The sequence below is a fragment of the Paramormyrops kingsleyae genome, chromosome 3 (genome assembly GCF_048594095.1).
Source record: "Paramormyrops kingsleyae isolate MSU_618 chromosome 3, PKINGS_0.4, whole genome shotgun sequence".
In the NCBI taxonomy this organism is placed as follows: domain Eukaryota; kingdom Metazoa; phylum Chordata; class Actinopteri; order Osteoglossiformes; family Mormyridae; genus Paramormyrops; species Paramormyrops kingsleyae.
In genome coordinates, this window is record NC_132799.1 from 37,790,503 (window position 1) to 37,803,534 (window position 13,032).

At 40.8% G+C, this 13,032-nt stretch overlaps 2 long non-coding RNA genes across 2 annotated transcripts; both read left to right on the plus strand.

Annotated features, from left to right (window-relative positions):
* The first annotated feature begins 1,106 nt into the window (after window positions 1-1,106).
* On the plus strand, window positions 1,107-2,688 carry LOC111852568 (uncharacterized). The gene is made up of 3 exons (XR_002840259.2): window positions 1,107-2,402; window positions 2,492-2,533; window positions 2,617-2,688. It is a non-coding gene; the product is annotated as an uncharacterized lncRNA (long non-coding RNA).
* A 1,384-nt stretch (window positions 2,689-4,072) lies between these two features.
* On the plus strand, window positions 4,073-6,345 carry LOC140588387 (uncharacterized). The gene is made up of 4 exons (XR_011989735.1): window positions 4,073-4,174; window positions 4,413-4,501; window positions 4,907-5,018; window positions 6,069-6,345. It is a non-coding gene; the product is annotated as an uncharacterized lncRNA (long non-coding RNA).
* Window positions 6,346-13,032: the final 6,687 nt, after the last annotated feature.

Consider the following 13,032-nt stretch of genomic DNA (forward strand, 5'->3'; position numbering starts at 1 on the left):
TCGGCTCCCTTTAAAGAGCGGGCTCTTACGGCTCCCGAATGGCTCTTCGTTTAGTATCACTTGGATGCTTATATTTTCACCCAATTAAGCAATTATGAATGGTTTGTGTATAAGCAATTTCTTATTCATTGTTTTCAGACATTACGTATTTTTATGCATTTTTTCATTACAAAAAATACACAGTTACTCCTCCAGTTGCACGGATGGGTGGGTGGTTCTTATATGTCTGTGCAGGTTTGTTGTTGACCCTTCTCTAAAGGATATATTAGATATTAGATAAGGATCATATTACAAATTCTGCACTTTGCTTTGCAGTGTCCAATATCACTGAAATGCAACCAGATGCTGCTTCTTTTTCGGCTTTCACTCATTTCTTCACTCCTTTTTTTCTTCACGATGCGCTTGCATTTAAATCTGGCTCCTTGTCTGTCGCAGTGACAGGTGCACAGAGCGACAGTGTCCCGTACCAACACTCGCTGTCTTCGGAGCGTCTGCCCCCTTCCTTCTTTCACATAATGGTACGATCCTAGTCCGATGTGTCGTTCGTGAAGGAAACGGCATTATGAGCCAATGTTCTGTGTGCCCATATAAATAAAGTCCCGCCCCTGCCGAATGGATTTTCAGCAGAGCCGAGCAGGAGCGGCTGAAGTTTCGACTCCTCTCGTTCGCTTCAAAGCATCGGCTCTTAGAGCCGGCTCGTTCGCGAACGACACATCACTACTTTGAGCAACTTATCAATTTTGTGCATATGTTGCACGCTGCCTTATCGTTTCCCTTTTTAGTGTAGTGAAGCCACACTTTTGATCGTTTGCGATCCATGTCGAACACTGCTAGCACTCTTCTTCTCTGGCAGTAATGTTTAGTGGTGACGTTAGGCATGCGCTATTTTCATTTAAACAATTTGCAATTAAAAAAAAAAAAAAAAAAACTAGCGAATCTCAACTAAAACAGGTCCTGGCAGATAACCACACACGTCCTAGCAGATGCGGTGTTTAAGAACCGATTTACAGATCCGAAATTTAAAAAAACCGAGTGGGTACCCGGTACCGGGCATTTTCGAATCGGTTCTTATTTGGAACCTAATTTCGGTACCCATCCCTACAAAGAACACATGTAATACTCGGCTTCAGGTGTATTGTCTGGCCCCATAGGTATGGCTAAGTTCTTACTGTTATGAACAGGTGCTGAGTGTAAACTATAAACTATTAAATATAATGTCTGATTAGTACGTCTTCCTTTCTGTGCCACTAATTACACTGTGCTGAATTGTTTTTAATAATAGCTTTTACACATTGTTCCTGCAGAAGAAAAGTATGTACAGTACAGTAGTGGAGCAAAAAAAAGAAATGGAAACAGTTAAAAAAAGCTGAGGAAAATATTAGAAAGTCTCAAGAGAAACAGAAGGAGGCATATTCCAGGAGAGTAATGAAGAAGTACAAAAATTTAAAGTACAGTGTTGGAGATGAGGTACTAATTTGTGCAATATGAGGAAGCGAGGAAGGAAGGGAGGCAGGATTGAAGCAGACTTCTCTGGCCCTTACTTTATTCAGACTATCAGCAGTAAACTTGTTACTCTTAGTACACCTTAAGGAGCTATGCTAAAAAACAAGTACAATTTGGACCACATAAAACCTTATAAAAGAAGCCCAACTGCAGACGTACCAGGCCAGAAAGTCCCAATGCCTAATCAAGTTGAGAACATGATGACAGTTGATGTGTCTCCTGAAATCCACCCTCCAGATTTACCTCCACAATCTGAACAGCCTTCTGTTATTCAGTTTTGTGTGAAAATGCCAACAGAACACATTAATACAGATAAACAGGTAAAAAAAGATGGTAGCTGAAAGGAAGGAAATGGACATGATGCCATCAAAGATTAAACGCGGCATTCAGCAAGAAGATCTGATTTCTGCAGTGAACTTGGTTCTTGAGTTTTGACCCGTTGGTCAAACCTCTTCCACTGGTTTGTCCTTTATGTGGTGGAGATTTTGGCTGTTCTGCTTGAGGTTAGCCTGTTGGCTATTTTGATCTGCTTCTAACAAGACAATGAGGTGGCTAGGCAAGTGTAAAGTCATTATTACACTTTTATTAATACCCCCCACGTACCAACTACATGTTTTACATTTTGTTAATGTATCCGCCTCCTTGTCTGTGCTAGTTCAACATCTTGTTCTAGATGTTTTTTTAGGGGGATGGTCTTGCTCCTTTTTGTTCCTTTGTCCCATTTATTTTCATAAAGTTGATAAATGTTTTTCACAACACATTTCTTTATGTCTTTGTTTTTAGTAAAGGAACTCTGGGCAGCAAAACACAACGGACAAGTGGAAGCAGTGGTTGGACCATATAATTTGTACAACTCCTCTTTCCGTACTCTGCAAGGGGCAGAATGGCTTTCTGATGAAGTAATACATGATTACTTTCGTTGAATAGCAAAATGTTTATTGCTTTATTAGTTTTGTTTTTTGATTTGTTTGTTTTCTCTTTTTTCCAGGTTATTGATGCTCATATTCACCTCTTGCTCAAAAAACAAAAGGTTTGTGTTACTTTTGAATGGAAATTACTTGGCATGGTATATGGATGAACTTTGGCACTAAATATGTTGATTGTTTTTAACAGAAGGCCATATTCCATCTCAGTGCCATTGTTTCAAGCTCCTTGTTTAATGGACAGTTTAGAAGTCTCCTTAAGGTAATTTACCTATTAAGAAAGTCATTCCTTTTGACTAATATATATATATATATTAGGGGTGCACCGATTGCAGTTTTCTGGCCGATCAACGATCACCGATCCTTAGGCAACCTTACCTGCCGATCTCGATTTTTTTTTGCCGATCTTGTTTCTTTCATAACTAAAAGACAGTTACTTCAATGTTTCCATTTTTATTGAGTAAATTGATATGAATACTCACAAAACATGAGGTAGTGTCCTCAAATATAAATGAACATATAAATGAGCATTGCTGTTTGAACTACAAAATCATATTTTTTCTTCCAGACTTTAATTTCTCTAATTTTGTAAAAAAAAATATATATATATATAGCTGTTATGACACACTTGTCCAAAAAATAGGGAGGGAGGCAGCCTGCACTGCACCTCTCTCGGGAATGGGAGAAAAGGCTGATTTAACCCTCTGGGGCCTAGGGGTAGGAAACACACTTTCACTGACTGGGGCATGATCACACATTTCATCACACTTAATTCATGGCAAATAAATTATTTCTTATATATTTGTTTTGCCATTACACTCATCTTTATTTTAATATATATTGTAAATATGTCAGATTTTTGTTAAGTTTGAAATTTGACATCAAAGTATAGACATTGCAAAATGCAGTTTGGAACACTTGCAGAAACATTATAAAAGTACATAGTAAGCAATGCTGGCAGTTTGTTTTGATCCCAGATATCTGATCACCAAAGTCTTGGCTACATGAAGATGACTAAATGGTGTAGATGCAACATTAATTTGGATAAATAAATAAGAAAAACCTAACTCATGTAACTATTTCTGGCTCCTTTCATTGAATATGTAGCAACTTTCATGTGTATGAATGAGCCATTGTCACCTGGCCACGTCCCCAACCCCCTTTTATGGCGCTGAAGGGGATGTATCTGGATCGCGTTTCACCGTTGCGCTGTTAATCAAATTACCATGCGAATGCGATTTGAATACGCGCTAATGCGGCTATTTAGAATGTGAATAGCGATCTTCGGGTGAGAGCGGTACTACACGCCCCCGATGCAGGTAAAACAAAGTAAGATGACATGGTTTACTTTTTTGCCGATTTAACCTAATTAAAAAAACTTTAATACTTCCGACAATGGACGTTTTGAAAAGAAGACAGATTACGGATTTAGCCAGCGTTTTTTTCATGATTATACATTAAGATTTCAGCGAGATATTTATAAACTGAAATAGACGCGAAAAGTACGCGATGTCGTCGACGACATACTCGACCCCAAAGAGTTAAAAGCATATAACTAAGATCGGTGGATCTCATGGGAATATGGTCGATTTCTGATCCCCTCAAATTAACGTGATCGAGGCCGATCGATCGGTGCACCCCTAATATATATATATATAATCTGTTATATTTAACTGTTACAGATGAAGTTACCAGCTGAGGATGTTTGGCTGTGTCCTGTAAATGTTACTGCACATTGGATTCTTGTGGTATGTTTCTGAAAGATTTGTTTATATTTCTTTTCTGATGGTTCTTCAATACTTTGACAGATTTTCTGCCTTTTGTTATGTTGACAGATTTGAAACTAAGTCCTTGAATTGCTTAGATAAGTTAAGCAATCTGTGCATGTGTTTACAGAACAATCATTCAGCATTGTAAGGGAAGTCCTTTATAAATTGTTTTATTGAGCCTGTTATTCATATAATATTCTAAATGATTTAAATTTAGATTGTGAACATGGCAGAGAAGATGGTCATTGTAATTGACCCAATGGGAAATGAGGATGCCTACAAAAGGAAGATTCTGTGGAACAAGCGGTAACTAATATTACACACTGTGACGCCCGGCTCGTCCGATCCTCGTATGTGCCACACCCCCCTCGTTACCTCGTGTTAATTCCTGATTGTATTCACCTGTCGCTTGTTTAAGTCAGTCTGTATTGTGTATATTAGTCCACGTCTGCCTTGGTTTCCCAGATCCGTCATTGTTGTTTGTCGCGTTGTGCTGTTCTTTCCTGTTAACATTGAATAAACCCTGTTTATTCATATTTCCGGCTACGTTCGCCTGTTTCCCCGGTCGCCTTGCATGCCCAGCGTCACACACACACACACGCACACATATATTTATAAAAAATATATGATTTTTATATCTTTTATAAGAATTAAGGCTTTAAGAATTCTTTTAATGCTGTATATGAACGCATATATTTTACATGGCAATAGAAACTTTTTGAGGATGAGGGCAAGTAAGGAGTCCAAAGGTGTGTGGACAGTGCAGACCATGAACCACAAGAAACAGATGGATGGCAGCAGTTGTGGAATTCTAGTGCTGAAGGTACTATTTACATACACATTTAGGTATTTCGAGGATTCAGTTAATAGTGTTTCATTGTAGTGATGATATTCAATGATATGTGTCCAAACTATGAAATATGGTAACCAATGAGCACCGAAATAGCAAAACAGTTAAGCATTACATTTAAGAAAACAATAAAATGTTGTGCAGTCTCATAGAAAACAAAGGAATTTACTCTAAAATGAATAGTGGAATTTTTTGTCTCATATAACCACATAAGCCACATCCAGTGTATTTTATCCCTTATCACACCTCTTCTTCCACTCACTCTTTGACTTGACCCCACTCTTTACCCCATGTATTCCTCTGCAGAACATCACCTATTCTTCTAGGTATTTCCAGCCACTTATGTTTGACCATACTGACTCCTACTTGGTTACACCTGCTACTCTACATCTTAACCCCAATTATTCAACTATGTAACCAAGTCCATTCATTACACATGCCCATGCCCACTCCACTGTATGACCCATTATACATGAGCACACTTACTCCTCTACATTACCCCACCCTCCTAATACCACAGCTGTTCATCATGACTCCACCCACCATCTGCATGACTATGCCCTCAACATAACCACATTTCTCTGTGATTCACCTGACCGCCTTGCATGACTCTTCCCACTCCTACACTTAACCCCACTCTACTCATTCATCCACCTAATAAAAGTCCTCTACCTGCATCCACTCTTCCATGTGCCTTCACCTACTTCAACAGATATCTCCCTCTTCTCCTTCTCCTGTACCCACACCATACTTCCTAATACTAGGTTATACTAGAACTAATACTAGAACTAATTAGCAAACGGTGTTTACTGAACTGATTGATAAAACGTTGATCTGCTTTCCATCTGTGAAGATCAGATAATATGATTTCAGGTGAAGAAAAGTGATCAGATGCAACTGAGAACTGTGCAGAGATCTTAAGTCAAGAAAAACTGTAGTCATAAAGCTCACATTAAACATGCCTGTATATTATATAAATGTAGTAAATCAATCACAAATTTACATTCATAATTAATTTTACAGTATGCTGAAGAATTCCTTCTGAGTGGAAACATGTGCCATGTACAAACAACACCAGGAGCAGTAAGTGGACATAGGTTGGACATAGCCTGTTCGCTACTGGAAGGTGGAGGTAAATGATAAAAAAAATCCTTTCTCTATGCAAAGACTACATTTTATCCCAAGACACATTATATTGGAACACGCATGAATATATGATCCTTTCTGTTGCCATTTCTGAAAATATCAGTTTTCTGAAGAATCATGGGTTATAAGAGTTTTATATTTTCTCTTTTACAAGTACGTGCTGCTTTGTGTAACATTATTAAATTTCCTCTATTTTCAGGTGCTGTGTAACTAATGAAGCTAGTGGGGACATTGTGATTGGACTAAAAAAAAACATTATTCCAGTTAATTAAATAACAACTTAATTAGTAAAACCTGTGTGATCCATTTATTGCTGTTCTTTTTTAAGGATATTCTTTATATTTATTTATATGCAGTGTATTCTATACTCTAGACCAGGACTCTTCAAATCTGGACCTTGATTCCAAATCCAGGCCTTGTTTTCAGTTCTCCCAGGTAGTTTAATAATTACTGATTCTGATTGGTCAGAGGCTTCACATCTGGCTCACAGGTAAAGGAAGGCTGGAAAACCAGCAGTGCTCAGACCTCGAGGACCGTGATTTGAATAATAGGGCTCTACACAGTGGTCATCTTATATGAAATATTCACATTCCCAAATGTTTTAAATATGAAATGGACCTGCTGGTCTAATGAGTAGGGATGGGTTAGGATACTCAGAGATACATTCACTAAAGGAAAAAACATGGACATTTAAAGATTAACTATGACAATATGAAAGATAACTATAGCTATATTTCTGTATCTTTAATAATGTCCTACCACCCTTAACAGAGAGGGGAGCAGATATTTATGGAGTGTTTGCATCTATAATAATGTCCTACCACCCTTAACAGAGAGGGGAGCAGATATTTATGAAGTGTTTACATCTATAATAATATCCTACCACCCTTAACAGAGAGAGGAGCAGATATTTATGGAGTGTTTACATCTATAATAATGTCCTACCACCCTTAACAGAGAGGGGAGCAGATATTTATGGAGTGTTTATATCTATAATAATGTCCTACCACCATTAACAGAGAGGGGAGCAGATATTTATGAAGTGTTTACCTCTATAATAATATCCTACCACCCTTAACAGAGAGGGGAGCAGATATTTATGGAGTGTTTGCATCTATAATAATGTCCTACCACCCTTACCAGAGAGGGCAGCAGATATTTATGGAGTGTTTGCATCTATAATAATGTCCTACCACCCTTAACAGAGAGAGGAGCAGATATTTATGCTGGTAGGATATTATCACAAGGTAGGACAAAATAACAGATATGCTTACAAATTTCCGCTACGGGTAGGAAAATATTTTAGGTAGGAAAAAATTTCAGAACACTCTTCCCAAAACTCAAAATTTCAAGTGAACAGGAGAAGAACATTTAAACAGACTGTGCTTCTACATACTGACGGCTTTTTAAAGAATGAAGTTATTTTAAACAATCTGTGATTCAGTTCATGGAAAGGGTAGTTAATTCCTTGAGCTCAGAGAAAACCTTAAAGGAAACTAAAGAATGAGGGAAGGTTACGTGAGGCTAATTCACATGGAACATAAACACCCTCTACAGCACCCTCTCGTGGCCACATTCATTAACTGCAGAATACTCTGAGCAGATGTGTTGTTTTTGTATCACCTTAGAAATCATAAGTGAACAAATTTCGTCCGACGGAACGATCTTTTGGGAATCTGTTCCCACACAGTCTTTGCTTTAAAATGAATGGCTAAAATGTGAAAAACAAAGAAATATAGCTGTCGGCTTGTGTGGCAGGCTCATGCACACTGCTTATGGCAGGTGAATGCCTCTCCCTGGCCCCCTGCTGCACAGGCCTCACCCAGCTGGAGCCGCTCCGGGTCCCAGACCTCCCTCCACTCACAGTAGAGGTGCAGCGCCCAGTGAGCTGTCCTGACAGTGAAGGGCAGGTCACACAGGTATTACTTGGCATACCAGATGGAAAGCACCCCTCCAGCAGCTCCCTATGGGTGATGCAGTAGCGATGCTCCACCTTGTTAAACCTGCAGCTATAGTTCGCGATCACCCTCTCTCCATCCAGCCCCCACTGGCATCAGTGTCTAGGATAAAGAGCAGGGTCAAGCACCAGGCCCTCAGTCAGGGCCTTTTGCAGATTCCACAAGGTTTCCTGCCACTGTGGTGACCAGACAAACTGCCTGTCCCTCTGCAGCAGCTGGAATAGAAGGGGAGCCTTTAATGGAAGGCCAGACCCAGGGAGCTCTTGATCTGCTCCAGGGTGGTGGGAGTGGGCCAGCTCACAACAGCCTGCACTTTGTCCTCCATAGTGCCAATGCAGTCCCCCGCATGGTGTACCCCAGGACCGTCACCCCTCACATGGAGTTTGAGGCCTGCTGCTCTCACGCTCTCCAGCACGAGTCACAGGGACCTCAGGGCAGAATCAAAGAGGCACCGTGCAGCAGGGTGTCCCCCAGGTAGACCAGACACTCCTGACGGGAGACGCCCACCAGCAGTCTGCCCATCAGCCTGGTGAAGGTGGCAGGCGCATTACACAGCCCATAGCTTAGAATGAATTAATGCTTTATTACTGTGTTTTGCACATTCTGCCCCCAGTCAACACAGGCTTCTGAGACACCAGAATCATAATAGCTTTTTCTGTGCTAAGGGGTCTTTTGTACATTTAGCCAAATGGAAAAAGAAAAAAAAAGTTCTTATTTTACACAATGTATATAAACTAAAACAAAAGAATGCTTCAATAACATTAATATATTACATATTAGAAAATAAAATAACAGGCAGAATTTGCATGGGGCTGTGCAAGATCCTGAGGACTGTCAGTCCCAGCTGCACTAACTGCCTGAGCATGGGGGGGTGTGGTGGGGGGGATGACCACAGGGGCCATGGTGATGGTGGGCCCTCCCTGAAAAGTCAAATTCCCACACTGTAGGTCTAGCCAGCAACCTGTAGGTCTAGCCAGCAACCTGTAGCCCTGAGGACGTCTCACCCCAGTATGCAGGGGTACCCCAGGCTGCATTTCAGTCAGACGTTTGATGGTCTATGTTTTTAATACTCTAAGTACTTTATCACATGGAACAAAACACAAGCAAAGAGTATAGCAGCAGCTTTTGTCAGTGCTTCCTTTAGAAACTGGAAAAAACGCTAGAAAAATTTAGCCAAAATAATAAGTCAGATGGCCACAAAGTTGCCCTTTTATCTGCAACGTATGAAAACCGATCAGTCAGTGATCAGCCGAGCAGTGCCCACATTGAACAACAGAAAGGAAAATCTGCTAAAAGGTTCTGGTGGTGAGATGTTTCTAGCAAGTCAGGGCTTGGCCTTTAGGGGGCATGATCACTGAAAAGGGAAACTACCTGTAAACCAGCTTTTAAGATGAGGACATCCGATCTTAAAGCAGGTGGCTGTCTGGCAAGATGGAGGTATAGACCTCCTAGTACTGTCAGAATGAGTTAATCAGTTTGATGGGCTCATCATTTGTCAGGATAATCACAGATGACATCAAGGCCATGTCTACATTGCAGTATTCAGTAATAATGGACGGGACACAGGACGCGTCAGGTGCTAAACAGGAGGCCCTGTGGCTCCAAGATGTTGTCCTTGATTTGGTGGTGCATGAGGAGTTCATTGGCTTATATGAGACGACTTCAACAACTGTGAAAACCTCACCAAGATTATCTTAGACATAGTGCTGAGGCTGAATTTGCCAGTATCAGGCCTTGGAGTTCAGGCCTACGATGGTGCAGTGAATATGACTGCGAAATATTCAGGTGCATCATCTGTCAAACACAGGCATATGTACATTGTGGCCCCCACTTAGTTACACAGTAGATTAGCTCAGCATCTCCTGTTGTGTGAAATGCACTTCAGTGTACAGGAGCTATTCACATTCCTTGCTTAGTCTGGCAATTTAAAGAATACATTTAAATGTCAAACAGGCCTTTAAGACCCGACAGGTGGACTGTGTGGTCATCTGCCATTCATGCTGTGCTGCCCCATTACAAGCAGTAAACTTATGCAGTGTTTCCTGACTCATCGCTGGCGTCATATATCCCTGCAGTGTGTGTATTCTCTGTACAGGTGCCCCATGGTGTGATGCTGCAGTGAGACTGTGTAGTAATGTTTATTTTATAGCATTGGGCTTGGATACAGTACAAGAATGAAGTATTGTTTGTTTCATATAGAGGACGTACAACACTTTGTGAAGGTCAAGCATGATGTAAATTATTCCATGATCTTGTTTGCAACAGTATTTTTGTTGCAGATAAGGCCAGTCAATTCTCTGGTGACATCGGCGCCCCCCTGGGTTCCATCTTGTGATTGGCTGCTGACCTGGGCGCTGAAGTTTCCCATATATAACCCTGGGGCCTCCTCGCCATCTGCAGGTCAGTTTAATGCCCAGTCTGCTCCATTAGTGAATGTTTTAACCCAGTTAATTCTGTCTGCTCCATTAGTGAACCCAGTACATGAGTACATGAGTTTGTGTTTGGTTCCCTGTTCAGGGCTGTGCCCGGTGGTTTGGTTTTATTTGATTAAAACCTCCACATTGGCACTTGCATCATGTCCCCTGCTTGCCAAACCCGTGCACAACATTACAATGTCTATGAACCAGTGTGTAAGTAATATGCACTGTCATGGCATGAAATGGAATGGGAAATTCCTGCTCGCCTACTTAGGGGAGGACTGGGCAGAACCAAACACATTCTGGCTTTGGCCAAATAATTTAAAAAATGTTTGCTTAGATTAATTATTTATAGCTATATTAAATTATTTAATGCAAGCAAAATACACATTTCTGCTACAAATGAACACTTGCAGTTTGTTTCATGGGTTAATTGTAACAATCAAACCTAAAAAACTGCAGTTTGATGCTTTGGCAATATTGTTCTTGAAACCTTCATGCCAATAAAGCCTTTTGAATTGAATTGAAAATAGCTGTTTTATTTCATTTTCATTATACATTATGGGTGCAACACAGTTTCACAACTAACTACTTTCTCTGGAGTTTTTCTCAAGCCTGGCTAACACTTGCTGTGAGATGGTTACATGTTTCATGTTTTAGGCAATAAGACAGTTAAGGTCATACAAGACTGGATTCAGTGACTCACACACAGCTCAGTAATCGAAAAATAATTGATAAAGAAATTTACTTTCATGCAGTGAATATAGTCTTTGCTGTACATCTCCACGAAAACACATCCAAATTCTCTGAAAATTTGCAGGAGACCATCTACTGGTAAATTGACCAGTAGCATGTCCTGCTTTACCCAGTCATACTATGTAAAAGGTCAGTGTTACATTTAACCCCTCGTTAGCTTGTGCCCTGTGGTCCCCTACCCATTTGAGGTGTGACACACTGACCACCCCTGTCCATCTCACCCGGTCTAATAGTGCATTTTGGAGAAATACATGTTAAGTGTGCATGTTGTCATGTTGTAGAAAGTGCGTGAGGACAGAAAACCGACAAAACCGACAAGTACTTCAAATGGGCTAAAAATCATAGCAATGACAGAACACGTTTGAGTGCAATTTCTTCAGTGACCCCCAAGCTTTCTCTCACCTGTAGGGCTGAGGCAGTGAACATATTTCCCCTGCAGTGACTTAGGGTGACTCAACAGTGCAATATGTGATATTATCATCATTTTTTTGCTGATTACTTCATTTACCCCAATTTTAGTGCAATATAAATAAGCTTTATTGTTAGGCTATTATTAGGTATATTATTGCTTTTTCCATATGAGTGTTCTAGGACCCCTCACTGGTCCTGGAAGTTGCTCATAAATGTAAATGTCACGCCCACGTCTGTCACGCCCACAGGGGCGGATCAGACAGGTGCGGGGCATCAGGGACTGATTACCTCCTCAATATAAGGAGAGTACCTCACACAAACAAACCGCGAAGTATTGCGCTATGTACAGCCTTACTGAGCGTTAGTCTGTCCTCTGTCTCCCTTTAATCCCGGCCCTTGCCTGTCTGCCTGTTGTACAATCCTTACCTCCTCAGTCCAGCTCCCATCCTTGATCCGCCTGTCCTGCTGAGCCCGGCTTCCCCTGTTGTCCAGCCCGCCTGTTCCCCAGTCCTGTGTGTGCCTGTTGGACTGACTCCCCGGCTTTCGACCCCTGCTCCTGTTTTACAACCACGATTTCCGCTCGCCGTCTCTCTGGACTTGTTTGCCTGATTAAAGCTCTGTTTCCCCGTACTTCTGGATCCGTGTCTCCCTTATCTACCCGGTGTGACAGTAAACATACCCAAAAACAATTTCCCCAAGGGGATCAATAAAGTATCAATTATTATTATTTTTATTATTATCCATCCATCCATTCATTTTCTGAAACTGCTTGTCCTATTCTGGGTCATGGGGGGTCCAGAGCCTATCCCAGAAACTACAGGTGCAAGGCAGAGAACAACCCAGGATGGAGCACCAACCCACAGGGGACACTCACACCGATGGGCAATTTGGAAACTCCAATTAGCCTCAGCATGTTTTTGGACTGTGGGGGGAAACCAGACAACCCAGAGAACTATGGTGGCCCTGAAGGCCCAGAGCATGTCATCATTAACACAATGCAAAATAATTAAGAAAATGCAAAAACAAAAAGACGACACAAAAGCATCGACAAAAAATTAAGCCAATTTAATTTTTAAGTATTGTATTTGCAATTTTCAAAACAGATGTGCTCAACGCATTCAACTTTCAATATTGTGCCTGTGACACCAATATCTACGGTAGCTGTTTAGTGTCAATGGGCTACAAGTTCAGAAAACACTTACCTACGAGTGAAATAGGTTTTACATTTAGATTAACAGAAAAAACCCTTCAGCTTGTGTTTTGAGAGCAGTGTCATAAACGGACAAAAATTTGTCATAG